Raw genomic sequence first — 27,310 nt, 5'->3', positions numbered from 1 at the left:
GGAGGAGGAGCGCTGGTGAACAGGGACCAGCCAGGACCACACTGCCCTTCAGGTATATGTCATAAGTCACAGCTTAGAGTCCGTGTGCAGAAAGGCTCCGACTCTGATTCTTGCTGCAGCTCTGGGTGAGTAAACTGTGTGGGTCGGGGAAAGGAAGGGGTTCAAAAACGCTGTCTTTGCTCCTGTTGAATTCAGTTGTCAGACTTTGAGGTTTACTGATCCTTATGGCCTTTGCCTCAGTTTTTCTGTCTACTCTGGAGGCTCCTGTGGGAAGTGCTGTGTAAATGATAAGTATTAAAAGAGCACTTTTCCCACCTCTGCTGAAGCCCACATGTGAGTTTGCTTCTGATTTCAGTGCAGTCAGGCTTACACAAGTATGCTTTTGTGCCTACAAATGAGAGGAGTTGAAAAGGTATTTACTCTCTTGGGCCAATCCATTGTACACTCTGGCAAGAACAATGGCAGAACATCACACAATGGGAATTACACAGTAAATTTCCAATGGAAAAGTAAAATTGTAATTAAACTCTGCTCTCTGTATCATCACTCTCTGTAGCATCTCAAATGTATCAGCAGAGCAGCAGGGCAGTGGTATGGATAAGTGAGAGACACAGAATGGTTCATAAGTTAGGAAAAAATGTTGTGGAGTAATGAAAAGTTTGCAAGCTTTGAAAAGTACCTGCATTTTTTTCTCTGTATTGTTTTACTTGCTTTCAAATGGTCTTTTCCATTGTAAAGCATGTTTTAGAGAATAGTGGCCAGACTCCAGGTTCTAAAACTGATGATATCAGCTCTTCAAAGCTGCCAGATCAGAAACATAAAGATATACATAAAGGGTTCATTTCAATGAGAGCTTATTCATTATTTTCAAAGCAAAGGAACTTTTTTCCTCCTACAAAAAATTCTCTTTCATTAAAATGTTTATACTGTGGTGTGTATATGAGGGGCTGTCCTTTGAACACATTTCTTGTGGCCTACAGCATAGAAGAATTAAACTGGCATTTAACCAGTAGATTAAATGTGGGCAGGACCCCTCTGTAATGTGGTAGATAAGCAGGTGGATGCAAGATAAGAATTAATATCTGCCTGTTATAAGAATAACAAGCAGAGAAATATTTCCCTAGAAGAGTTCACTGAAGACTTAAGAGGGACAACGAAGGACCTAAGCCTCGTCCCCTCCCTTATCTCTGCCTTCCCCAAATCATTATGTTGTACTTCATATAGAAGGAACACAATATTTCATATCTGAAAATCTGAAATAATCTTGCAAACAGATCATTTAGAAAAGGTTAAATATCACCTCTCTCTCAATATGTATTTTGTACAAACTGATACAAGAATGTATGTAAGTAGCTGTGAACAGAAAATACTAATACGGCTATGGTCAATGACAATGAAGAAACTGCAGTGCCTGGGACTTTCTCTCGGGAGTCATCCTGCTAACAACTGTGTGAACGAAGAGCAGAAAAGGCAGCTTCACCCCAGAGAACTCATCGCATGTCAGATAGCGTATGGAGCTGGTGGACCAACACAGGCAAGGAGAAGGTGAGAAGGGAAAAGTGATAGCAGTGAGCACTGACCACAAGGCCATCAGCCACTCTCATGGCACATCAGACACCTGGCTGCCTGCCTTTGTGAAGGCTGAGGATGATACAAATACTCATGGGCACCGAGGAGGATGGTTTGGACTACATGGTTTGTTTTTCAGACTTACAGTAAAAAGGCTTGAAAAAGGCAGTAAGGATGTTAATCCTCCATGAGCAAGGGAGTCCATAAGGTTGTGTACATGATATATGGATGTATCAGAGAAAAAATTGTTGAGGTTTTAATAAAACAAGAAATGTGTTAATTACTAGTCAGGTGAGGTCAGACATTTAGCTGTAGGAAAGGCAGAAGATAGCTCCAGGTAAGTAGTTACTGCCACAACTTGGTACAAAATCACAGGCAGCAAGGTTGGGATGGACCTCAAGAAATTGGTTAGCTCATTCCTTTGCTCAAAGGCAGCATCAATTTGCTTATATTTGCAGATATTTGTCCAACAAATTGAGTAACTTCAGTAATAGGATTAATGCAACTTCTTAAAGTCTATCTTTTCATTTTTTTTTCTTCAGAATTTCCTATACAGAAATTTACGATGTCTCATGTCCTCCTTCAGATAAGTAGCATCAATTCTTCAACTATTGTGGACAGATCTCCAACCATAACCTATCCAAAATCTCATGTTTTCCTTGAGTTCAAACCCTTCTGGGCTTGTGGTGCCCAGAACTGGACACACACTTATACTCTGCCTGATCCCTTTCCAGTGCCGGAAAGCAGGGTGGGAGAACTATCTCATATGCCTTCGAGCAATCCCTTCTGCCAGTATCTCCAGTGAGGCTTGAGTTTTGGCAGAAATACAACATGGTGACTCACGGTTTGCTTTTGCTTTCCTGTAACCATGCTTTCCTTTCATTCTCTATTTGCACTTTATGTAATCGGTTATTCCTACCTACCTGTAACACTTTGTAATTTTCCTTATTTAATCACATCCTGATCTTTTGCAATCAGTATCCAGTTTCTGAAAAATCATTCTGGACTTTAATCCTGTCTTTGACTGAACTTCCAGCTCTTTGCAACTGTTGTTAACTGCAGTTAATTCAGATACACAATATATATCCATATATCAATGTATCTGCATTTCTCTGCGTGTATGTATGGATATTTACTCCATCATCAAGTGATTCAGGAAGATACTGGGTAATACTAGACCATATTCAATAGTTTATTTATTTATTTATTTTTACAATGAACCACTTAAAATTTCTCTCTGTGTTTGTTCCTTCATTTAGTTTTGCACTCACCCTGCAGCACTTACAATTGACCATTTCTGAACTAGCATACAAGAATGTCAAATTAGACAGTGTCAAAAGATTTACTAATATTAAGCTATTATGTTAAGTAATGTTAAGCTATCTGACAGCATTTGTGTGATCTCCCTATGCTCCTTCCCTCATTTGCAAAACAGGTTTGCCTGTCATTGCAGGAAATGAGACTGGGTTTGTGGGGTTTGAAGTTTGTGGGTATGTGTCTGGTGCTACCTACCAATTTCTCTTTTTGTCTCTCTCTTTTTTTTTTTTTGTCTTTTTTCCATCTTTTGTGTGGTTTTTTTTTTTAATATTTATTCCATTACCGTAGGAGACTTACAAGATGAAGTGGTCTACAATTTCCTAGCTGACTTTTTGCATCTGTTTGACGAATAAGCACTGTGTTTGCCCTTTTCCACTCATCTGGAATATCACTGCTCCTCTACAGTTTTCCAAAGATAACTGATAATGTCTCAGAAATTGCAGGAACTAGTTCTCCAGACATCATTTGATGACTTTCGCAGGGCCCGCTGATTTACATGTTACCTATGTATTTTTTATTCCTCATTTTGCCATTTTTTTTTACTTTTTTTTTTTTTTTTACCCTTTTCTTTTACCATAGTTGTCAGCTGCCATTTTAATGACAACAGAAAACAAAAAGCTACTAAATACTTGGTCTTTCTTGGTATCCCCTGTTGATTGTTTTCCTTCTCCACTGAACAATCTCTTTCTTGGTCTGATATTTAGGTACTTATAATTTCTTGTTATTTTTGTTCCTTGTTTTCACTTTCAACTCTATCAATGCATCTTCCTGCAAACCACAAATTTGCCTATATTGTTATGAACTGTGATATGTGCTTGGATTCTAGATGAGATTGCTATTTCTTCTCACCTGTAAGTAATATTATTTGATGTGTACCTGCTTCAGATGCTACCCAGAGCAAATTGTGAATAGTAGAGCTCTTTCCTATGAGAGCTGATTGCTAAAGTTTTGGGTTATGGGGCAACCTGGTGTATATTGGGCCTTTGGGAAACATAAGTCCTTTTGCTGTATTTAGATAACCATTGCCTCATCCTTCTGCGTAACGTCTGTCTTTACTAAAACCACATCCTCTGGTTGTTGCTCATGTTACAACTAAACATGGATCTGGTGCCGTTTCCATTTTCCTGTTTAGGAATCATTTTTAACAACTTTTGGGGATTTTTTTTTCTTTTTTGCTGCCCGAGGATTACTGAGCTCATCCTTTTCACTTTGCAGATCTGCTTTCTGCCCCTCTTTTCTGGGTTATTTGTCAGTCTGATGCTCTCTCCCTCTCTCCCTACGTGTCCCTTTCTCATGGGATGTCTCTCACTGCTGCAGCACCCCGCAATGCCAACCCCTCTCATCAGGAGAGACCTGATGTTTCATACACTCCTGCACCCCTTGGCCCTCCTGGCCTTAGAAGGCTTAAAGATGTGGCTGTGCCTCTTGAATTATCACTTGATAATCTACTGCAGTGTCATGGTTAGCAGTTGAAAGGTTGGTCTGTGTGCTCGGAGGCTGCTGCTTTAGCACATCTGATCCCAATGCATTACTCAAACACCGATGAGATTTATGAAGCAAACGCAATATTGCAGAAAGCTTTTTAAGATTTAATACAGTAAGAGAGACCTGGGTAACACGTCTTAGCATTTATAACCTCAGAGTACATAAAATTTAGCAGCCCCTTTCTTAAAGGAAAGTGGTTTCGTATTTTACACTGGGAATGTTTGGCATGACATTGTTTTTTCCTTAATGCATGGAAGACTTTGTGCTAACAGCCATACTGTGCGAGGCTGCCGTGCAGCAATGCTGAGCAAGGAACTGAGGGAGCAAAATGTGACATGGATAGGTTCAAGGAAAAGAAGAGGTGGGACGTGAAGAGGGGGAGAACAAGAGTTTGCCCTAGAAATTCTATTTTTTCTTTTTAAAGATATATATGCAATATCCATGTCCACCAGCAGCATGGAAATAGTGAGTAAGCAGGGCAAAGGAGTTCTACAGGGACTGAGGAAATACTACATTTATAGGGAAAAGAAGGCATAAAATTTTCCAATTTGCTTTTAAAGAAAGAATTTGTCTATAAACTATGAAAGGTACAGCTCACCAGATGTTTTGTAACAATTGGTTACGTATTAAAAGTAAGCTACTGTTTTAGTCTTTGAAATAAGATATAAAATGACTTCTGATTGTTTCTGATCTGCAACAGCATCAACATATGTTTTCAATGAATAGGAAATAATAGGGCCTGCAGTTTTGCTGAAATTGGTACTTTGTTGCAAATTTCAAAGACATTTGTTGCCCTGTTCTTGAAACATTTGTATTTCTCCTTATGTCAAAGGCACAGTATTCAGTCTTTGTCCTGCTTTCCCCATTCAACAGGATTTACATGGTGTAAGTGAAAGGCGAATTTGTCCTCTTGTGGCTTTCCTGCTATTTTTTTTTCACTTGACCCAAAAGCTAAAAAGTAGCATTGAATCAAGCAAATCCTGTGAAAAGTTCTGTATAAAGAAAGCACTGCAGACCACCTACAGTGTGACACTTAGGGAGATGAAAGGATATTAACTTAGGAGCGCCTTGTGCTTTCAACAGAAATCTTGTTCCTTGTATTACAAACAAAGATAACTAACATAATTTAATTACACTCTAATAGTAGCTGAAATGTATATGTCTTTTGGCATAATGCAATTTTTGTTTAGAAAATAAAGTATATGTACATAGCCTACAATTTTGCTGGAATTCCCTCCTGTGGGAAAAATGTTACCAAGGGGCTGTTGTCTTATGCATTTTTGCACATACTATTTATGTTAACAAGCCTGTTTTTTTTTTTTCCTCTTTTGAATTGAAATTAGGTTCAAGGGGTTATTTTATTCCTTCTTCTTTATTTTAAGGCTCTTAGTATCACAGCGTCAAGGCTACTTGGTTCCTGTAACATGTCTGTGGCTTCCAGCGTTCAAATTATGAGGAACTGCCAGGAAAAAAAAGAGCCATTTTAATGATTCTTGGTCTAAAATTATTGAAAAAATACATATATATATATATATTTTTAATCAGGAAATATTCCAGCTAAAGGCAAGAGTGAGGTTAACAGTATCCTTTTAATCTTTGCAGAGTCTTAAACATTTACCTGTACCACAGTGTTAGCTCTACATGGCTATATTTACATGAAGTGGGAATGTACGAAAACTAGTTAAAGAACATCACACAGATGCAATGAAATATCTCCTGCCAGTTTCTGTCTAAATTTTTTATGCTGCATTGCATTGGGGTAGCTGAGAGCAGTTTACTGAATGTTCCAATATGCTGCCTACTTTTATGTAACAAAAAATAGCTGCAAAGGGAGTTTAGTCTGAAGAGAGACTAAGGAAAAGGACTTCTGGCTAGGTAAATATTTACGTTTTAATACCTCAAGGATATTACAAGTTGGAATGAATTTATAAAACAATAATTTCAGTAGTAATATTAGTTTTTATGCAAATTTTTGCAAAATCATCAAGTCAATCTGCTTTCTTTAAGAGGTTTTCAGCACGTTGAAGATGGGCTTATTGGGGATGTTCCGAAGGCCAACACCAAACTCACAGTGACATTATGCTGGCTTGTTAAGCCATTTGTTACAAACTCTGAACTTTGGAATGAATTTGCTCAAAGATTCCCTTGTGGAAAAATCTCTAGTAAGAGAGAAAAATCTCTAGTAAGAAAGAAAAAGACTCTAGTAAGTAGCAGTCACCTCTATGTATGCTTAAAAAGCATGCTAGAATGCTAACACCTTTGCATAACATAAAATGCTTAAAAACTAGGATTGAACAAGGAAAGTATTTCCTTGTTACTATGGTCCCTAGATTGTAGGTGGTTTGTCTGTGAAGTGAAACAAATATGATTAGGGTTAGGAAGAATTGTTCTCTTTGGTGTTTTGCTTCATAACTACTCATAATAAGATTAACTGTATGTGCCTCTGAAGTGTTTGCTGCTTGGCTGGACACATGGCCACCTCCTAAATACAGCATTAAATGGGGATTTCTGTGTTTCCAATAGAAGTTCATTACATTTCTGTGCTGTCCCACTACATTAAATGAATACAATATGAGGCTTCCCTGAGTCAGAGGTCACAATTTTCTTCCAGGTTTGCCAGGTTCCTTTATTCAATTGTAATACTTTTCCCGTATGGCACTTGGGATATTACCAAAGGGTAATAATATCTCATGGTTTCTTAGCTGGCTTTCAGGAATTGCATGCTTTGAATCTGGAAGGAGAGGGGAGGGCAACTTGAGGGCTGTGTCACCAACTGATCTAAAAGCATCATCATCTGCTTTTTGTGCACGTTGAGTTTTGCAGGGGAGTACATGAAATACTGAATATTTTATTTACAGCCTTTGAAAATTAGCCACCACTTAACATTCACTACTGGATAGAGAACCTTCTAGATGTTAGTCACTCAGTGCCTTATCTCACACAAACATCCTTTTTTTCTAGTTCTTACCAAAAAATGGAAAACAGAAGACTCTGAGCTATGAATCGGTGAGATACCTTGTCTATGGAAGCTGGCTGAGAACAGAACTCACAGTACTCATAAAAGTTAGCAGTTTCAAATGAAGGCCTTATTCCTGCCTCTGAATCATTGATTGATGAAACTTCATTGATCATTGAAACTGATTCTGATTTCTAACTAGTTGTTAGTGACTTGTGTTAATAGACTCATAATTTGTTACCCAGCATTAACATGTCCAACATCGGGCAGTTGAATATTGATAACCCCAGCAGCTGAGTCTCTTCTGCAAACAGACAGGATCACAGGAACATTTCAAACCATAGCATAAGCAAGTAGCATACTCTCAAAATAATTCTCCAGCTGAGGAAATCACACATAGCATCTTATACAGCATAGTGTTAATTAAAGTTTCATGAAAACAACTAGGAAGATCTTGAGTGGTTGTGGATAGTTAATATTATAGAAGTATAGAAATCAGTAAGTTAGCATGTTGTGATCTTCATAATGATTTTGACTTACCCATTTTTGCATTATCTGAGCAGATCTTTCTGAGACAATTAACAAAATAGCAAGGTATCAGTCTCATTAATGGAACTATCAAGAAAATTTACTTATGCTGATAGAAGTACTGAAGAAAGTCATTTTATACGTAATTTTGTAGACTTCTATGGTTTCTAGAAGCTTTTGAGCATACAGTGTATCTGTCTGGGGTCTATTCTCTTTAGCCAGAGCAGAATAGCATGTATGATACAGAGATTCATCTCTTCCGACCTACAGGTCTTATTGGGCCCTCCAGAGCTAAAAGCATGAGCTGTTGCCCTGGACCTGACATGCCGTAGCTGGAGACTGAGAGCTCATGTCCTTGGTGCCCACTCCACTGAGGTGGCCCTCAAGCACCCCCTGGGGGATGACCAAGGTGTCCCAAATAAAGGGGTCCCACCTGCAACACCTGCAACCTGTTCTCCATGTTGTCACAAGGAAAGTGAATGGCAAAGATGTAAAAACAAAGACTTGGACTAAGAGTTTGTGGCCAGAGGGTAAGAGCTTATACCTCTGTGGGAATGTACCTATATTATCACAAGAAATTCAAAGAATGTAAGGTGGCACAGGATTTTTTTTTTTTTTTTTTGATGTCTGTGCTCACAAGGCTCCTTCTTTATGTCAGTTTGAGATAAGAAATTGCCATTTTCATTGACTGATCAGAGAATCAAGGCCTTGGTCAGCAGAACCATTTGCTAACTTATATGGTGTGTATCTTCCAAGCACTGCTCAGGATATTTTCATGAAAACTTGCTCCTAATTTCTAAGTTTAAGAGTTATCTGTCCTTTTCTCCCTGGAAACACAATTACCTGTTTGGAATAATACAGATATTTAGATCTTTATAAATGCTTATGTAAGTAACTACTTACCACACTCTCCTAGTGAACAGTGCATTAGCTGCAAAGAGCAAATGAGGTTTATGAATTAATTGTATCTTGTGCTCTAGCTTGGCCAGCCTCGATCAGATCAGCTTCAGACTGCCTAGGGACAGTGACAGAGCCTGTCGATGCCACTGCCATCACCCCTCAGGGACATGTGTGGCCCTCCAATCTGAGCACAGCTGTGGGGTCTCCTCATCCATGTCCCCACTGAGGAATGCATCCCACCTCCTCTGCCATGTTCCCTTTCTCATCTCCTCATCATCTCAGCCCCAGGGCTGCAACCACTACTGTTTGCTCTCAGACCATTTCTAAATAAGAAGGGGGTGAGGGTTTTTTTTTTTGTTTGTTTTATGTGTTTTTTTTTGGTAAAGGAAATGTCAATAATAAATATTAATGGTCTAATTTCAGTTTTCATGTGGCCTCATCTTCCTGCTGACAATGTTGCCTCTCTTTGCTCTCTTTTATCCCCATGGTTGCAGAGCTGAAACTTTGGCCCTGGTTCAAGAAGAGAAGCAGGAGTATTTGCAGTATTTGCATGCCAGGCTATGTTTGGTTTCTCTCACAGCAGAAGTGGTACAGCAGGTCTAAGTCTTCTCCTTCCATAAGGTTCATTTTCCAGCTTTTGCTCTCTTTCCTGTTATGCTATTACCATTTTATCTCAGTCTGAAGGCATTTGAGTTCCTGGAAGAACCTTTTTCCGCTTGAATTCTTGATAAATTGCGAAGACTCTGTTAGGAAAACAATACAGACATACATCCTAGGACCTGTGCTTTCAATGATCATGCTAAAAATGAGTTAAAGTAAAGTAATTGGATAAAGTTATCCAATGGTGAAGGAAGATATTTTTCTAAGGCTTGCTCCATCTATCCGCATCTATCCATCCATCCATCCATCCATCCATCCATCTATCCATCCATCCATCCATCCAAACAACATATAGGCTTATTTTAACAAGGCTATTTAAAGTCAAGCACAAATATATTTTTCAGGCACTTTTGGACAACTGCATTGCAAAGTCACAGTGAAAGAACAAGTCCACACTAGAGGCTAGTGGAACGCTAAGCAGTAGATAGACTTGCAGTAGGATGAAATTTTAGTGGTTGCCGTCACATTTTAGGGGGGTAACATAAAATTAAAAGTCATTGGAAGCTGTGTTTCTGACTCTTCCCTATGCATTGTCAGCTGTCTGGGAACGCCTTGGACATCCATGGAAACCATGAAGAACACAGTGGAGAGCTCTGTGCCTCGGCCAAGGGTAGGATCCACCTTATTCCTAGAAAATGTCTAATTTGTTCCCAGCCATTCCAGTAGTGGAGACCTCACACCCCTCCAGGACAGTCTGTTCCTCCACTTAAGCAACTTTTTCACTAGAAAGATCTTCCCAGTCTTTTTTTTTTTTTTTTCTTTTCTTAGTTTTTCTTTCCTATTTTTGCACACTGGACAAGGAGACCCATCTATATGGCTCTTCTTTGTAATTTCCTTCTTGTTTTTGAAGATGATTATTAGATCTCCCTCCAGACTTCTCCTCACTATATGGCCCTATTGCCTTCAACTGTCCATCAGAGACCACAGGCCTCTGGGGATTCTTGCTGTTTTCCTTTAAGGTCTTTCCACTGCTCCTTGTTTTCCTTGAACTTTAGGTCTGAGAACTGTACAGAATGTTCCTGCTAAAGTTTTTTTTTTTTTCTTTTTTTTTTTTTTTTCCCTGAGGACTGCAGGAAAAATAATTAAGTTTTTACACACAATTTGACAAAGTGTTTCACTGTATTTAGATTTTTATGTCAGCAAGATACTGGTCAATAGTGTTCACAACTTGTGAATTACTGTAGGCTCTTCTTCCTCTTCTGAAGAACTTCTCATTAATCTGTCATTGTCCATTAGACTCTCATATTTGAGGGGTTTGTTATTGCTCCCTAACGCTATAATTTTGTACCTTCTGCAACTTTATCTTATTCTTTTTAGACTATATTTTTTCCCTACTTTTCAAAAAACTTTTTAATGCTTATTCTTTCCTTCGACAGGCCTGCAGCCTCTCTCATATCATCTGCAACCAATAAACATATATTATACAGAGTTGCCCACATCTCTTATGAAAAACATGGAGCAATGCTAGACCTGATTTTTTTTTTTTAAATATCCTTCCATTTTGCTAGAACAGTACTGAAAACTGCTTTCTGAAGATCACATTTTCAGTAAGACTTGTACACATCTTACAATAGATTCCTTTAGTGTTTTCCCCGTTTGCCCCAGATCATCCCCTGAAGCAGCTGCAAAGCCTTGCTAAGAGAAAGGTGTGTAGCAAATACTGCTTCTTCCCTAGCAGGAGTCCTGTCACCTTCTCATGGAATACAGGCACTAAGTCCAGGTGGCCACACTTCTGCAGAGCCCAATGTTGATACTTGCTAATGCACTGGTAGCCTCCAGCAAGAGCCCGGCAATCTTTAATTATGCAGAAAGCCCCTAGACAGGGAAATCGGGAAGGCTGATGTTGAAATCCTTCCAAATTGCTAGTTTAAGTTTGTATCTGGCACCACACGGGTGCTGTGGGCAGCCCACCACACAAACCTGCAGGTATGCAGACCATTTGTATTGATGGCTATAACTAATTTTAGCTTGAAAAAACAAACAGCCTATCTGTGGTTTTATTCAAAAATTGTAGTGGAATTCAATTATAAATTCTTGCTCAGAGCCATTTAAATCAGAAGCTGCTGTTTTTGAGATATATAAAAATGAAGTTGAACATTGGAGCCTCTAAAAGGCAAAAAACAACAGTTTGTACTTACTTGAAAACATAGCAAAACAAAAAATCCTGGGGAGACTAGTGAGGAGGTGAAGATAGAATGATTCTGCTAACAGTTGTAATCACTTATTACAGCTCCAATAACTTCTTATAGTACTAATCATACTTGTATAATTTCTATTTGTATACAGCAGTAGAACACGATATTGAATACCTGTGTGTCTACGTGCTGATAACTGCACTTTTTGGCTAAAATTTACTTGCCCCCCCCCCCCCCCCCGCACACCCCCCTGGTTGTTGTGTAATTTATCCACAAGTTTTGAGTTCCAAGGAAGAAAAAAATATCCTTTTTCTGATATTAAATGATTAGTCCCATTTTCAGAAGTGTCAAACTGTCAGAAATCCCACTTAAGTCAATTGGAGCTGTGGGTGCTGAATGCTTTTTAAATCAAGCTCCTTCATTTTCTCTCTTCACTCCCATAACCAAAAGGACAACATTTCAAGCTGAAGCTTTGCTTATAACCAGTCTCTAAGGAAGATTAGTCTGAAGGCTGATTTTCCAACTGAAAAGCGAAAATGACTGTGGTGTTAAACAATCAAGCTTTAAACAACAGAGCTTCACTCCCAGATATTCACAGGTGCTGTGCTGGCTGCCAGGCAAGCCCCATACCCTGTGCTGAAGGTGTTCTCTTTTGAGCACTCATGGCTGCAGTTTTCCTAAGGAAGAATCCACTACTTCAGGTGTTTTGGCCAATTCCTCTTTAAACCTGCAGCTGGATGAGTAAGAAAAAATAAAAGCAGGGCTTGATTCAAGTGTAGTATGATTTGTCCAGTGTGAGCAGCACACTGAGAGGATGCTAGTGGGAGACTGAAACCCACATCTTTCCTTCTCCTCGTGATCCTCGTCATGCATTATCCTTATGTTATATTTGGGAACTGGAGCACAGGGAAATTGGGTGATTTATCAGGGTGATTTATCATTTCAGAAAATGCTGTGGCCAAGCTAGGAACTGAATACAGATCTCCTGGTCTCAGGTTAACTGTATTTCCAAACCTTGCCTCTGCTTCTCCCAGAGAGGTTGTGGGTGCCCCATCCCTGGAGGTGTTCAAGACCAGGTTAGCTGAGGCCCTGAGCAACCAGATCTAGTGGGTGGCATCCCTGTCTATGGCAGGGGGGTTGGAACTAGATGACCTATGAGGACCCTTCCAACCCAAATCATTCTGTGATTCTATTATTCTATGATTCCAGTGTGCTTGAACTTTTCCATGTGTTATCCCATATCATGGGACAAATGCTATACAGTTACAGTCACGCAACTCCAATTTATTTATGGCTGGTTGGACATTTTCTTCCTTGGTTTGAGAAGCTTGGGCTATGAGTGGTTAAAGAAGTCTGATTATCTTTTTATTAAGTTATTTATTTAATATGTTAGCTGAATTCATTTGCTTCTCCTACAAAATCAGGAGATATTAAAAAAATACTGTTACTCAAAGATGTTTAGAGGTGGTGGGCTATATAGCTAAAGCATATCTCCAGGCACTACAAGACCATATCTCACTGTTTTAAGGAGTTGTAGTCTCAGGTCTAGACCACTTGCAATTTTCTGATTTCCTCTGATAACAGGAAACCTCACTGAAGTTGGTGGGAATATTGAGTTAAAGCTGAAGGACAGACCGTCTTCTTCTTCACAGCATGATTCATGCTCAGACCCATCTTCTCTGAATGGCCATGGCTGACCTCTCTTATCATGCAGGGATCAGCACAATACATTTGTGACCTCAGAAAGGGTGAAGCCAAGTAGAGGAAGAAACAACACAGGGGAAAAAAAGAAGTTATTTCTATCAAATGAGAGAACACAGGCAACTCTATATGAAGCAGATTGTAGGCAAGGCCTTTCAAGTCTTCCACTCTGGGGTATTTAGAATCATAGAATATCCTGAGTTGGAAGGGACCCACAAGGATCGTCTTACATTTGCTTACATTTATAAGTATGAACACAGTAAACATAAAGTGCTATTTTATGTTCCCAACCCCCCCAAATGACCTTTTATAACATTTTATAATCACAGCCTTTCTGTGATTATAAAATGTTATTGTCACTAAAAGGACTTCTTGTTATGCAAGTTCTGTCTGCAAAACAAACACAATAGGGAAATCTTTGGTTTGCTGCATGGTAGGTGAGTCAACGTTATCACCAAAACTGAATAAACAAGGCTTTATTTTTAGATATTAAAAATGTAGCACAATAAAAACAGTATTTTACAAACATGTTTTCATTTATTCTCCTTTTGCAATATGAACACTTTTACCTGATATATATTTGTAATTTCTTTATGTATGTGTGGCCTACTGTAAAAATCAGAACAAAATTATAAGGCTATTTCTAGTGGCTGGTTATCCCTGAAAATTCTAACCACAAATGTTGACTTTGTTGTACTTTTGGGGTGAGTTTACTAGTTCTTGTTCAGGTAAAGATTTGAAAACACATTTGGGTTCCAGTTTGGCTTACAGGAGTGCAAACGAGTAGCAGCTATCTCAGTGACTGAATTTATGAACATGTAGCTGATCAGAATATGGTTTAAGATTAAGCCATATACTCTTAAGATTTAAGAGTCTCCAAGTGTAAAAACTGTATTTTGTCAATAGGCTTCAAAGCTAGAGTGGCAACTATGCAGATGTTTTATTGCCACCTTTCTGTATTCCTCATATGACTGTTGTGTGCCTTTTTCACCTTCAGAATGCTGCCAGAGTAATATCAGCAGCCTTTAATCTCACCAGTGTGTTAGGTGACTGCAGTATCACCTTTTTCCACACAAAGATAAAAATAATAGTTCCTTTCCCTTGGGGAATAGTGTGTTTTTCTTACCACATTTTACAATTCTAATGTCTTTTACTGCTTTCTTTTTTCATTAGCTGTAAATATGCATTGCCTCCTTTCCATCTTCTATTGTAGTGCCCGAGTGTCAAAGCATGTGGCATGAAGTGGGTGAAATTCAACCCCCTTCGAAAAGTGCAAAAGAAGCAGGTTACAACAGGATCCTGAAATACAAGAGGAGTGAATGGAGGTGTTTGGGACAGTGGGACAGCAGAGATAAAGCAAAGGAAAAGGGTGAGGAGGAAATATTACAGAAATGTCCTGTATTAAGGATTGTTTTTATGATGTAAAAATCTACCACCAGTTATTACATTATTTAACAGGTAGTGCTGGTAAAAAATGTCTGTCAGCTAATGTTATGAAGCAACATTTAGCAAGTATCCAGTTTTACTGGCATCTACTTTCATAGTGAGTTTTGTCAGGAATAAGTACATAATGCTTAAGAAGATACATAGCATATATGTCAGTATACATCGTGTTTTGGAGGAAGAGATTTTACTATATGAGTCATGTAGAAAAATCTTTTGATTAACCATGATAGATTAGTCAGCGTGTTTAAGTACATCTAAATATTACCAAGAGAAAGAAAAGACAGACTATCTGAATCAGAGCAGATTTGCTGATTTAGTTTTATATTGCTTGCTCCTTGCAAGAGGTAAAGAGAACACTCTGCAGTTAAAGAAACTACATGTTTCTGTTCTCTTCTGTCAAATTCAAGAGATGCCTTGATTTCCATCTAGAAAAGGTGAACAGTAACAAGGGCATTAAAAGGAGGATTGAAGAAGACCATGATTAGTGTCTCTCAGGACACCAAATGCTGAAACAGAACTGGGCCAAAGGCATCCAAATATATTTGTCCATGGCATCACCCTTTACATGAGTGTCCTTAATTAAGACTACTGCTGAGCCTGCTGGTTGCAGCAGCCTTTAGAAACTGTGAGCAGAATACACAGAAAAGTGAGTACAGATAGAGAACCCCATTTCTTTGAGATTTCTGTAAACCCCTGCTTTAATTTTGTTCTATTCAAAAAGTGGAGGTAAATTATATTTTAATATATTTCCCATACAAAATACCTCTGAAGGTAGCAATTTTTAAGTCATACACAAGATATAATTCACAGACCTTGTATCATGCCAGAGAAATGGCTTTTTGATCACATTGGAAAATTAGTTTGATTTCTTCTTTACATTTATACAGCTAGTGAGCATAGTCGGATCATGGTGGGGAAATGCAGCCAGAGCAGCCAACCCTATCTGCATTGAACAGCAACAAGGCATATACTTCTGCCTTTATTTACTGTCAATTTAACTTGTTTCTTGGAGGACAGGAGCACTTCTAATTTAAACTGCCAATAAAATACACTTCAGATGGTAAAATTCCAGCATCAGAGTGATCCTCTAACATAAAAGGTTCAAAGAAAACGCCACTTCATCCATACATCATCCGTATAGCTAATCCCATAGAATGCCATATTTCAGACAGAGCCTTAACCTTAAATGGAAGTGCAAGGTTACACAGCAGGAATGCAAACACCCTGCTAAATCTTAAAGCTAGGGTATTTCTCAGGTAGTAGGGCTGCAATTTAAAACTCTTATTTCTTCGTTCTGATGACGACCTTGCTGATCTGCACATGATGGATGATTCTGAGATACGTACCATCAAGAGGCATGGGAAGAATGAATTCCTCTGCCCCTTAAAAAATAATAAAAATAAATAAATAAAGAAAGAAAGAAAAAAAGCAGTCAAAAGAGTTTTAGTACAATATTAGTTCTCTAATATATACAGTGTGAAGGGTTCATTTCAGGAAGCTTTAAGGAGCACATTCTACAGAAGATTCATTGCTGAAAAGTTGCTAAGAGGTTTTGGTAGTGCAGGCAGAAGATATAGTTACAAAATGTAAATAAAATATACTTAGTGGAATAGCAAAGGAACTCACTGAATGAAATTCCTCCGGCGTAGCAGCCCATTCAAGGTTTATGACCACTCAAGTTCCACCTAAGCCCCCAGTAGAGAATTTCAGTCTTTGAGATTTCATCTGGATTTCGGTGACATGCAAAGACATGTCCTGGAATCTGGAGACCAGAGGAATGAAAAAAGACACTTCAACTGCAAGGAACAGCTTTTAAAAATACCTTTTTCATCCACTCCCCTTGGCTAGCTTGATTGAATGGTTTAAAATTGCTTATTTAGTTAACATACCTTGTTACTACTGCCTGGCCATGCACTGCTATTTTTTTTTTCTTTCTGAGAAATTAAGCCTTTGAACCAGAGAAACCAATGAAAAATAACTTGAGTCTTTGCCCTGCCCAGCCCCTTTTCAGGAGTTCACCTGTTTGCTTATGTCACGTTTGTTTGTTCTGCAGTAAATTCAGCAGTGGGATAGTCCCTTTAGCAAGTTAGTTGGGTGTATTGCCATATCTAAAACAGTACTTAGCCAAGGCCTCCTGAGGGAAGGCAAACCACAAACCATTTTTCTTTTAATTTCATTATCGATTATGTAAGTAAAATAAATAACCAAAAAAAAAAAAAAAAAGCCTTGCTTAATTGCAGATTTTTTTTTCCAACCTTAGCAAGGAATATATTAGCACTTTGGCATCTACACTGCTGATGAGGAAAAAAAATCGTAAAAGTGTAATGATCCAAGCCATTAGTCTTAGCAAATTAATTTGCCCTTAATCTTTAAGAGACACTCTGAAAAGAAGGAAAACCTGAATAAGCAACTCCAGATTTTATATACCATCTTGTCTTACTATTTCATTGCTTCAAAATGGAATGAAGTCAAATTACAAAGAAAGAAAGAAATTCTCACTCAGGGGGAAAGACCAGGAGTTTGGGGCATCAGGGCTGGGGGGCAAAGCTCCAGCCGCATTCTGGCCCTGGACAGGCAGTGGCGAGAGGTATTGCACCCACACAGGTGGTCTTATTTCTGTCCTGTCCTGTCCTGTCCTGTCCTGTCCTGTCCTGTCCTCTCCTCTCCTCTCCTCTCCTCTCCTCTCCTCTCCTCTCCTCTCCTCTCCTCTCCTCTCCTCTCCTCTCCTCTCCTCTCCTCTCTTCTTTCCTATTCTCTCCTCCTTTCTCACTCCTACCCCAGAAGCTGCTGTGCAAGATGCTTCCCTGGAGGGCAGTGAAACCCCTGAACAGCTTCCTCAAAACCTCCTCGTAAACTCAGCCCACACACAGCGCAACCAAGCCACTTCTGCGGGTCCTCCACTGTGGCCAGATTTATTTGGTCACATGGGTATCTTGTAGGCTATTAATAGCCAGGATGAACATAATACAGAGAAAACAGGGCTTGGGGTATTGCCCTGATGTAAGGCTTAGTAAATGTCATGGCTCCAGTAGTACTCGAGTTAACACTCAGACAGTCTTCCCCAAATTGCATACATTTCTTCAAGTCCTATCACTTGTCCCTTTCTCACGGCTGAATAAAAATGGAGTAGTCTCCCAGGAAGAAAAAAAAAATAAGAAAATAAGTGCACGAGGTATTCTTATAAGGAAGCAAGGCAGTTCCAGGAATATAATGTTTCTACTGCCCTTACTTTAGTGAGATGCCAAATGCTGTGTCTATGCCACTTGGTAGCTGAGCTCCCTATCTTGAGAACAGTCCTGGCATGCCTGGTAGCATGCCTATGCACATGGCATGGCGAGGGAGCTGGGCTGAGCTGCAAGCTGGTAAATGAGAGCTGAAGGGTGTTGAAGATAAAAAGAAGCTTCACAAACTACTTCTTAGCCAGGACTTACTCTGAGGTTAATGGGAGTTCATTTCAGGGCAAGGACAAAAAAGCTGGCTGAAAAAAAAAAGGAGTGTGAGCTTCTTCTGTCCAGGGATGGGTTCATTTCAACAGACTTCATCCACCTGGAAGTCAGAAGCCTATCTGTTGTCTTCATGACACAGTTGTCTTCACTCCCTGCATAGGAACAGGGAACAGGCACTTCCAGGAGATTTCTCCTGTCCAACCCCATTTTCTCCCATCCCATCCCATCCCCTTCCAACAAGCCTTACCCTGGGGCAGTGCTTGCCTCCCTCTATTGTCTTTAGGGAGTGTCTAGACAAGCAGGCCACCAGCCCACTCCCTCTTCAGTCTTAGTTCAGTTGTGCTTAATTGTGGGCAAAGTTGATGTGGTTTAGATGTGACTAGAAGGTATGTTACAGCACTGCTGTAGTCTGAGGACCATGCTGAATTATCCCTTTAGACACATCCTACAGCTTTAATGCTATGTATGTGTTAATCCTGCAGTGAGCTGGAGTTTGGCAGGAGCTGAAAAGTACATTCAGTGGACAGCGTTATATTGCACCAAAGCTTACAGAGTTCGTCTGCAAACTTACTGAAATACTCAAGCACAAAATAATAATAATAATTTGCTTCCATGCTCGACAGAGGTATCTCAACGGTAGGACTGATTTTGCTAAAGGAATTACAAGGTCCAATTTAAAGGTCAATTTGTTTGGACTGGGATGCTGTTTAAGAATCAGATGGCTTTCAAGTCAGTGAGTGCTGTTTTCAGTAGATATTTTACAGATATGACTTGCCTGCAAACAGGCTCTGCTTAGCTTTTCTTTCATTTTTTTTTTTTTGGCTTTATCCTTCTTTCACTAAATGGGGTCAGAGTAACCTCAACACCTCAGATAATATAAATGTGGTTGTTAGAGATGCTCTGATGTAAAATTTGTGTTAAAATGGCCTAAAAGGAGAAACTGGATTTGTAAGTTGACTCAGAACTACTTCAAATATGGTTCAACAGGTAGATGATACTGCTGCCACATAGGTCTGCAATGCCACGGCATCTTCTTAAAAACTGTGGGTACAACCTGCTCCCAGCACAGAGTGGTCAGGACGCTCAAGAAAATGTGGAGCTAGAGCAGCTGGAAGCTCTGTGAAGACCATACCAATCAGGGAGACAGGTTCATTTAATAGAACATGAGTTTTCTAAAAGCTACAGGTCCGTTTTAGGCTAGTGGTCTAGAAAGCTCTATAGTCAATGCAAAGAGGGAGGCCTCTCCAGAGTTAAACTAGCTCAGATATACAGGCTGGGGTGTGATGAACTCCGTCATTTATGGCTAGGCCACCTGGCTGGATGAGATGCCTAACTTCTAGGTGGGTGACGGGGATCTTCCCTTCAAGATAAGTGAGAATTGTTTCTGGGTTAGAGACTCACAGGCTTTATCTGCAAGTCAAGTGAGTGACACAGATGCTTGTTAGGGTGCTAACAGGGTGCCAAGGCAACTTCCAGATGGGTGAAACCTGGCTTTCTCTGTGTTTGAAAAAGATGTAACTCCTATCCATCAGCTGAAGGGTTAAAAGTCCATCTCTTCTGGAGACGAGGACAGTGGATTTTCCAAGAAGCTTAAGAACATGGAAAGAGCAGATTATCCTGTTTGTCACTCCTTTTACCAACTGCTGAGCTTGTCTGAAGATGAGGATTAATGTAATGGTTGCTTTTATTCCTCAGTATTTTTTCTGATGAAATTTGATCACTCTTCTCCACATTCCTCTTCCTCACCTGCTCTGGGAGGCAAATATAATTCTTTGAAAACAAAAGCAGTCCAGACAAAAAAGTTCAGACCATACCATATGAACTTTCATCAATGTTTGTCTTATTAAATACAGTTAATTCCATTATGGTCTGGTTCTGGGCGCTAAGAAAACCAGCTTGCTCCTAATATTACAAGCATTGCTTTAGTTAGCATCCACACTGCTTTTCTTAATTTATAGATATAGACTGTCCAAGACAATACAGATAATATTTAAAATGTTGTTTGTTCTGGAGCAGTAAGAATTATAAAATCTAAATTTTATTGTATCACAGCATCTTTCTAGGATTAATGCTAGTGAAGACATTTCCTAAAATCTTTATCACTAATGGATAGCCTGTCCCAAGGCCTGGGTCTCTCAGTTTTCCAGGTCTGGTCACAGTAAGGTGGTGGGACAGTTTGGCAGTTGTGCTTTATTTGGCAAGTGAGCACGTAGGCAGTGTGTCTTGTGCCTACCTTAGATTTACCTTGATGCAAATCAAATTCCAACCACATGGTAAAACTCCTCTTGGAAGTGTTCCTGCATCCCCCAGTTCAGACATACAGACATAGCTTACAATAATTAATGATATGTTTTTTTTTTTTTTTTTTTTCTCCCCCTGGGATAGAGTTTCTCAGCTTTACATGCAGCTTGAAAAACACTGAGGACTGTTCCTAAAAGACTATGCATTACAGAAGGCAGTCATGGTTCCCACACAGTGTCTCATCCAATTCTGTATATTAGTGTCTCTTTGCAGAAGCTTTTTTTCTGGTCTTTGGCTAAAGGTGATTTTGGAAAGTATCAGTTGCCTTAAAGGTGCCACTGAGGTTCAAAACTGTAATGCAAACATCAGATAAATTATAGAATCATAGAACCATAGAATGGTTTGGTTTGGAAGGGACCTTAAAGATCATCTGACTCCAACCCCTTTGCCGTGGGCAGGGACACCTTCCGCCAGACCAGGTTGCCCAAAGCCCCATCCAGCCTGGCCTTGAGCACCTCCAGGGATGGGGCATCCACAGCTTCTCTGGGCAGCCTGTGCCAGGGCCTCACCACTCTCATAGTGATGAATTTCTTCCTTATATCTAGTCCAAATCTACTCTCTTTTAGTTTAAAGCCACTCCCCGTTGTTCTATCACTCCACTCCCTGACAAAGAGTGCCTCCACAGTTTTTCTGCAGGCCCCCTTTAGGTACTGGAAGGCCGCTGTAAGGTCTCCCCAGGGCCTTCTCTTCTCCAGGCTGAACAACCCCAGCTCCCTCGGCCTGTCTTTGTAGGAGAGCTGCTGCAGCCCTCTGACCATCCTCATGGCCCTCCTCTGGACTCACTCCAACAGGTCTCTGTCCTTGTGCTGGGGGCCCTGGAGCTGAACACAGTGCTCCGGGTGGGGTCTCACAAGAACAGAGAAGAGAGGGAGAAAGATAAAGATGAATTTTCCTTAATATTATAGTTTGAAGGCCCTCACTGGAGTGGCTAGAATCAGTGACTTTAATCAAGAATGAACATATTTTGGAAGTGTTTTGCTGAATGATTTCCAGAATGAGGAACCCACATTTGCTGAGCACTTCCACAAGCCAGAGAGATTTATAGTTGTGACAACTGCAATGTCTTACATGTACTTGTTTATTTTCCCATTAATTTTATTCAGAAACAGTAACAACACAAAAAATTGTGACACTCCATAAAAATAACTGTCAAGAGCAGATAAAACTCACTCCATTAAATCCTGAAAACACTGTCATTACCCAAATTAAAACAGAGCTCAAATTCATTCCCTTTAGCTGCATAAATACATATGAAGTTGTTAATCATGTGAAAACATATATTTCCCCAACTATTCTTATATGATAATATGCTTTTTTCTAGAAACATAAAATGCAAGAAAAATGCTCCAGAATATGATTAATAGTGATATTCAATGTTGCTTCAGTTAACAAGTCAGTTAACAAGATCAAGTCTGGAATATCTCATACTTATCCTGCTGAGTTGAGTCTCACTTCGGCTATTCGGAGATGAAGTAAGCACCCTGTTAATTGTACTAGAGGCTTACAAAGGGCATTAACTGGAGACGTAACCAGACAGGAAAATTGCAGAAACACTCTGATGGAAACAACTGCCGTTCCATTATACAGAATAGTAGCCTACTATGCAAATGAGAGCAACAGCTAGGAGGAAGTTTCAATTCTGTCCAAACATCTTATTTTCACAGTGCTCTAATAATGAGTCAGTGCAAGAACGACTGTGGTTGAAAACTGAGTTAGCACGAGGCACGAAGTCAGGCCAGGAATGCACGAAAGTACATCCCTGGAGCCTGTTCACAGCAGCAGCTGCTCAGCGTGTGCTAGAGAATTCCCAGCTTTATCCACGACTGCAGTTAGGGATTGAAGGATCCTTTTTAGCTCACATTTGTATCACTCTGCTTTTAGTGCCTGGCAGCAACATCAGAAACACCTGAACCCTCCATTACATGGGAGTGTGAAATGCAAAGCGCATATGGGGTCCAGTGGCAGAAGGAATAAAGCCAGTGCTTGCATTTAGTGATGGATTCAGTTTTCTTCCTGCCGCACTGCAGAAAGTTTTTTTGTTTTGCAACAGATATGAATGGACAGAGTCTGGGGAAAAGTGTGGAGGAGAAAGATGCAAAAAATATTCAGTGGGATTGAGGAAAGTGCATGTGTAGTATTAGCAGGGGATCCAGAGCAGCAACCTTCCCCTGGATGCTGATTGCATGCCTGCTGTGGCATTGCTTTGATAGCCATGGTTACAGCAGGAGAGTATTATCTGAAACAAGGTGGTGGAGGCTAAAGAGGAAGAACATGTGGTCCTTTGAGACTGGGAAGATGTAGGTTCACGGGAACAAAGAGACATAGGAAATAGAGACAGTAGGGAAAACACACACACATTATTATTAAAAAGTTCTGTAGCAGTCACACCCATAACTACTGACCTGGGAATTATTACCCAAAGTAGAAGCAGAATTTTTTAATTTAAATTTCTATGTATTTATTTATTTGTTTACTCTCTTGTAGCATCTTAGATGAATTGGTGTAACCTGGCTATCGAAAAGTTTCCCTTAAAATCTCTCAGTAAGCCCTGCTGCTGCTCTCCCTCAGCAGAACTGTTCCCCTGATGTCAGGCTGGTGGGTGTGGTGTGGAGCAGAATTTCACCTTCTGACCTTCATATGTTCCAGAAATAATTTGGGAAGTGTGGAAGTTTTGCTTTGTCCTCAGCTCTGCGGTGGTTTGTAATAGAAGCCAAAGCACAGCAGTAACAAAAGGAAGCTGTCACGGTGATAACTCTGCACTGAATGCAAGTGTAAATGCTCTCCGGCCACAAAAAGCTCGATTTCAGTGTCGTTCATCTTCTGAATGCATGCTCAGATTTTACTTTGACTCTTTTGTACATGCTTGTTTTTGCAATTTGGACAGGTGAAACCAGCAAGTATGCAATTTGTGTAAACTAAGTGGTCTGTTAAGTGAAAAGAGCTTTGCAGTGTACTGGCTGCAGCTCTGATTTCCACTCCAGCAGCTCCAGCACCAGGACATGTGGATGAGTTCTTTATTTTGAAAGCAAGTTCCTTAAGAAGAACAGAGTGATTTTTGAAAGGTGTGGATATGTATGAATGATGAGCTTTCTAAAAAAAACACCCACAAACAAAAAACAACCCAATGACCCAAAACCTCAGTAGCAAAATAAAGTAACCTGTAAGTGAACTTAAAGTCTCTTTTATTATTTTTGCAAAAGTAAGCTGATGATCTGTGTTTCACAATGGAGATTGTTCCACACAGGAGATCTACGGCTGGACTATTTTGCCATGTCTTAATATTAAAAAAACAACCCATCTGAAAAATTTTCCCACTAGATATCCTGATGAAATCCAGAGTAGTGGCATAGATCCAAAGGAATTAATGGAAATATATCAATTTGTACCTACAGCAGCTTTAACTCTTGATTTGTATTGAATTGCTTTGACAGTCAAGACTGCTGCTAAACACTCTGATTTCCCTGTGGTATGGCATAGCTATGGATGCAGTAAAGTACCTCTAGGTAGAGAAATAGCTCAAAGAAGATGCGGGAGATAACTGACCACAAGAATAAATGAATAAGATGTCTCTGCATTTACCATTGGACATTCTCACATAATTGTTGAGCTGATCTTACTTTGGTCAGGTATCTCTAGAGCTTGTCGTGTCACAGGAAGGGAATGGTGTGGCACCATCAACAACAGCAGTGATGGCTGTACTGGGCAGGTCACCAGCGCAGGCAGGGAGGAGGTGGTTTGCCCTGTGGGTAGCCCTTCCCGGTCCTGACGTCTTCTGGAGCAGAGGTGGTGAGCTCAGCTCTGATGTACTAGAGAGCATAATGGACTGAATATTTTTTGTCTGAGAGAAAACAAACAAATATTCTAAAAGTTTTGGCCAAATAAATTCGTATCATCCTGCATAGGATTTCTAAGGAATTTTAGCAATTCTAGAGATAAAGATAACATTAACTGGAGCACTATCAGCTAAAACAAGCCCAGTTCCTAGTGGGGGAAGGACTTATGTAATCTCAGTGGTGATAAGGGCAAGCTGGAAAATGGGAGAAGGAGAATCTGCGCCACAGAATAAATTCACCCCATTTAATGAGCTCCTTTGTTACATCCACTCTTACAGGACTGTATCTTAAAAGCAGTTACTGCTCTAATAATGGGTCATTAAAGTGGCCTGCAATAAGGTAAGACTTCTAGTTTACTTCTGTGGAAGTAAGTGTGGAGTGGGAGCTGAATGGACTGAAGGGAAATAATGTCCCATTTCACAAGTAGGTTTTCAAAGATTAAAGCAGCACGTTAATGTGATGTCCACAGGCTGGTTTACTCAGAAAAAAAATGGATAGCCCTGTGAAATCTTCAGCCAGAATGGTACACACCCACCGATCTCTACTACGGCTCATGTAGACCAGGACTTCACATCTCAGTTGCTTGGTTGGAGTCTAACCATATAGGGGTTGGGGTCTCCAGTAGAGGATAGGACGTTTTTTTCACAGAATGCTCTGCTGATGTGGCGTGGCTTACAGAGTGGTCCCCGAAAGGCACCCCTATCACATCTGGGTTGGCACAAAAATTTTGTGTTCCAATGTTGTGTTGTGGGACCAATGGGCTGGAGAGAAAGAATGAAGGGGTGGCGTATGCTGTGTTTGCTTGGGGGGTGGAAACTGCTCTCTGCATTTTAAAGACTGCTATTACAAGACCTGTTGGTTGTGAGGAAAGTAGGGATTGTCTACAAAATCTTGAATGGCAGGAGAAGGTGAATATGGAATGGTTGTTTGCATTTCTTATAACACAAGAACCAAATGCCACCTCCTGATGGGATGAGACAGCAGGTCAATGTCTCTAAAGTTGTGGTGGCCCCAAAATCCAGGAGAAACATTTGTGGGGGCTAGCAGTTTACTCTTTTTTCTTATCGTTTTCCCTAGGTAATTACTCCTGGGCACTGAACCATAGAACCATAGAACAGCTTGGGTTGAAGGGGACATTAAAGACCACCCAGTTCCAACCCCCATGCCATGGGCAGGGACACCTCCCACCAGACCAGGTTGCCCTGGACCTTGCCCAATTTGGTCTTGAACACCTCCAGGAATGGGGCATCCACAGCTTCTCTTAGCAACCTGTTCCAGTGCCTCACCACCCTCACAGTGAAGAATTTCCTCCTAACATCTAAGCTAAATCTCCCCTGTTTTATTTCAAAACCATTCCCCCTTTTTCTGTCATTTTCTGCCTGAGCGAAATGTTGCTCTCCACCTTTTTTATAAGCCACCTTTAAGTATTGAAAAGCTGCAATAAGATCACCCCTGAGCCTTCTCCAAGCTGAAAAGGCCACTGCTGGAGGACTTAAATATTGTGGTTGTTTTTAAGGTTGTATGAAGCAGCACAGAAGATGAGTGGCAAAAGAGTTATCAGACAGATGCTTTTTCCTATCAGGGTGGAGATGGGGCCACTGTGCAGCTCTAGACTAGAAAGATAAGACAATGCTGCCATTGTGTACTGTGGTGCACAAAGACCCAGATTTCCACATAAATCCTGATATCCTTCATATGTTAGAAACAGAAGCATATGAAAATAAAAACCCACAAAACCTATAGAATTGATCTAAATATTGTATTGTGAATAAAATATCACAAATATTTTCTTTCAAGAAGTAGACCCTAGATCTGCAGTAATAACTCATTTCCAGCAGTAATAACTCAGATCCAGCAGTAATAACTCATTTCAGACTCAAGCTTGAAAAGGAGACACAGGAAGAAGTGTTCAAATTATCTCGGTACAGTTAAGCTTCCATTTGCTAGCAGTTTAATGGTATTATGCTCATCTTTGCACATTCCTTATATTGGTTGCTGATTTTTTTGCCTCCTGTTTTGTTGGCCTGCATAAGGTCATCCAGAACCATTTATGTGTATCTAAATGATGGCATGATATTTATTTACTGTCAGTTATTTCTTGCCAAAATAGAAAATAGCTGGAGACTTAAAATAGGTCCTTGCATTATTCCCCATGGTCTCTTCAAACTCAAGAAGCTGGAGCCGTTAATAGAGCCAAATTAAAGTACATGTGACTGATAAAATTTAACACATGCAACAGAAGTTGAATGATACTCACAGCCTGCAGTTTTAATGACAAAACAAACCAATAAATCATTTCAAATGATTCATATAAACATGTAATAAGAACATCTATTTACTTGTCCAAACCTTGAGAAAAGTCATTTGTTACTTTGAGCAGAGCAGTAGTTGCTGAGTGCTTTGCTCTGCCTTCAGATCATGATGTATGAACCGGATTCACTGGAAATCTATTGGATGTTGTAAATGTGTCTCCTGGATTTTGACTTTCATTTGGCCTCCCAGGCTTGCAAGGATATTCTGATCATTAAATATGGCTATTTCTTTAGAGGCTTAAGGGCATCTCAGTTTACTTGAAACCCCCTGGCTGTTGGAAAACTCTCTGCCCTCTGGACATCGATTCCCATGGTAGTGACCATGTGCTTTTCCACAGCCAAACCCTGGTACAAAACCCACTTTTGTTTGCAAGTGTTCCTTAACAGTAAATGTCCTGTCTCTATCCCACCTGACTTCAATCATCATATAGCGACTGAAGCTTTGTCAGGTGATGAACTTCTGCTCTATCACTACAATAGATTAAAAAAAAAAAGTGTCTGTGTGTGTGTAAGGGAGGGGACGACAGGGGAGGGGGGCACTGGACTTCTTTATTTAGGTATTCTATTTAGCCAGGACTTCAGGGAGAATGAAAAAAAACGGAGAAAATCTCTGCCTCGTCTGTTAGTGAAGAGCAAAACCACAGCTACAAAGAGAACTTCATATAAACTCCCCACTCAGAAATTCCTTAGGGATACTTTAGTAGTTTCTGTAAACTAACAC

At 40.0% G+C, this 27,310-nt stretch overlaps 2 long non-coding RNA genes across 3 annotated transcripts in view; both read left to right on the top strand.

Moving 5' to 3' along the window:
- The window catches only part of LOC310883893, a 133,988-nt gene that overhangs the window by 23,695 nt on the left and 82,983 nt on the right, over positions 1–27,310 (top strand). The gene's annotated exons all lie outside the window — the stretch shown is intronic.
- On the top strand, positions 9,258–16,329 carry LOC310884006. Its single transcript, XR_014573979.1, has 3 exons — positions 9,258–9,376; positions 9,953–10,025; positions 14,465–16,329. It is a non-coding gene; the product is annotated as an uncharacterized lncRNA (long non-coding RNA).

This window comes from Anser anser (genome assembly GCF_964211835.1).
Source record: "Anser anser genome assembly, chromosome: 1".
NCBI lineage: Eukaryota > Metazoa > Chordata > Aves > Anseriformes > Anatidae > Anser > Anser anser.
Note: the sequence above shows the minus strand (reverse complement) of the source record. Positions and strands in the feature narration are given on the sequence as shown.